The sequence below is a fragment of the Rhopilema esculentum genome, chromosome 11 (assembly GCF_057945365.1).
Source record: "Rhopilema esculentum isolate cy_ngs chromosome 11, ASM5794536v1, whole genome shotgun sequence".
Lineage (NCBI taxonomy): Eukaryota > Metazoa > Cnidaria > Scyphozoa > Rhizostomeae > Rhizostomatidae > Rhopilema > Rhopilema esculentum.
This window is the reverse complement of record NC_142825.1, coordinates 1,857,501-1,860,000: the sequence shown is the minus strand read 5'-3', so window position 1 is coordinate 1,860,000 and position 2,500 is coordinate 1,857,501.

The following is a 2,500-nucleotide window of genomic DNA, read 5'->3' as shown; positions in this document are numbered from 1 at the left end:
TGCTTCTTCCGTCTTTCCCGTCTCTGGAGACCAGTGTCCCCCGCTCCTTTGATCGGCAGCATGTCCGTCTCTTTCCCTTGAGACCTGCTTCTTCCGTCTCTCCCGTCTCTGGAGACCAGTGTCCCCCGCTCCTTTGATCGACAGCATGTCCGTCTCTCTCCCTTGAGACCTGCTTCTTCCGTCTCTCCCGTCTCTGGAGACCAGTGTCCCCCGCTCCTTTGATCGGCCGCTCGTCCGTCTCTAACCTGGTTTGCTGGATCCTTTGAGCGAAGCTCTTTCTGTCTCCGTCTCAATAGACGAGGGTTGCCCGCTCCTTTGATCGGCCGCTCGTCCGTCTCTATCCACAAAGTCCTTCTTGCCGTCTCTGTTCCATGAAACCTGGTTTGCTGGATCCTTTGAGCGAAGCTCTTTCTGTCTCCGTCTCAATAGACGAGGGTTGCCCGCTCCTTTGATCGGCCGCTCGTCCGTCTCTATCCACAAAGTCCTTCTTGCCGTCTCTGTTCCATGAAACCTGGTTTGCTGGATCCTTTGAGCGAAGCTCTTTCTGTCTCCGTCTCAATAGACGAGGGTTGCCCGCTCCTTTGATCGGCAGCACGTCCGTCTCTATCCACAAAGTCCTTCTTGCCGTCTCTGTTCCATGAAACCTGGTTTGCTGGATCCTTTGAGCGAAGCTCTTTCTGTCTCCGTCTCAATAGACGAGGGTTGCCCGCTCCTTTGATCGGCCGCTCGTCCGTCTCTATCCACAAAGTCCTTCTTGCCGTCTCTGTTCCATGAAACCTGGTTTGCTGGATCCTTTGAGCGAAGCTCTTTCTGTCTCCGTCTCAATAGACGAGGGTTGCCCGCTCCTTTGATCGGCCGCTCGTCCGTCTCTATCCACAAAGTCCTTCTTGCCGTCTCTGTTCCATGAAACCTGGTTTGCTGGATCCTTTGAGCGAAGCTCTTTCTGTCTCCGTCTCAATAGACGAGGGTTGCCCGCTCCTTTGATCGGCAGCACGTCCGTCTCTATCCACAAAGTCCTTCTTGCCGTCTCTGTTCCATGAAACCTGGTTTGCTGGATCCTTTGAGCGAAGCTCTTTCTGTCTCCGTCTCAATAGACGAGGGTTGCCCGCTCCTTTGATCGGCCGCTCGTCCGTCTCTATCCACAAAGTCCTTCTTGCCGTCTCTGTTCCATGAAACCTGGTTTGCTGGATCCTTTGAGCGAAGCTCTTTCTGTCTCCGTCTCAATAGACGAGGGTTGCCCGCTCCTTTGATCGGCCGCTCGTCCGTCTCTATCCACAAAGTCCTTCTTGCCGTCTCTGTTCCATGAAACCTGGTTTGCTGGATCCTTTGAGCGAAGCTCTTTCTGTCTCCGTCTCAATAGACGAGGGTTGCCCGCTCCTTTGATCGGCAGCACGTCCGTCTCTATCCACAAAGTCCTTCTTGCCGTCTCTGTTCCATGAAACCTGGTTTGCTGGATCCTTTGAGCGAAGCTCTTTCTGTCTCCGTCTCAATAGACGAGGGTTGCCCGCTCCTTTGATCGGCCGCTCGTCCGTCTCTATCCACAAAGTCCTTCTTGCCGTCTCTGTTCCATGAAACCTGGTTTGCTGGATCCTTTGAGCGAAGCTCTTTCTGTCTCCGTCTCAATAGACGAGGGTTGCCCGCTCCTTTGATCGGCCGCTCGTCCGTCTCTATCCACAAAGTCCTTCTTGCCGTCTCTGTTCCATGAAACCTGGTTTGCTGGATCCTTTGAGCGAAGCTCTTTCTGTCTCCGTCTCAATAGACGAGGGTTGCCCGCTCCTTTGATCGGCAGCACGTCCGTCTCTATCCACAAAGTCCTTCTTGCCGTCTCTGTTCCATGAAACCTGGTTTGCTGGATCCTTTGAGCGAAGCTCTTTCTGTCTCCGTCTCAATAGACGAGGGTTGCCCGCTCCTTTGATCGGCAGCACGTCCGTCTCTATCCACAAAGTCCTTCTTGCCGTCTCTGTTCCTTGAAACCTGGTTTGCTGGATCCTTTGAGCGAACTCTTTCTGTCTCCGTCTCAATAGACGAGGGTTGCCCGCTCCTTTGATCGGCAGCACGTCCGTCTCTATTCTCAAAGTCCTTCTTGCCGTCTCTGTTCCTTGAAACCTGGTTTGCTGGATCCTTTGAGCGAAGCTCTTTCTGTCTCCGTCTCAATAGACGAGGGTTGCCCGCTCCTTTGATCGGCAGCACGTCCGTCTCTATTCTCAAAGTCCTTCTTGCCGTCTCTGTTCCTTGAAACCTGGTTTGCTGGATCCTTTGAGCGAAGCTCTTTCTGTCTCCGTCTCAATAGACGAGGGTTGCCCGCTCCTTTGATCGGCAGCACGTCCGTCTCTATTCTCAAAGTCCTTCTTGCCGTCTCTGTTCCTTGAAACCTGGTTTGCTGGATCCTTTGAGCGAAGCTCTTTCTGTCTCCGTCTCAATAGACGAGGGTTGCCCGCTCCTTTGATCGGCAGCACGTCCGTTTCTATCCTCAAACATTGCCTTTGTGATTCGCTTGTTC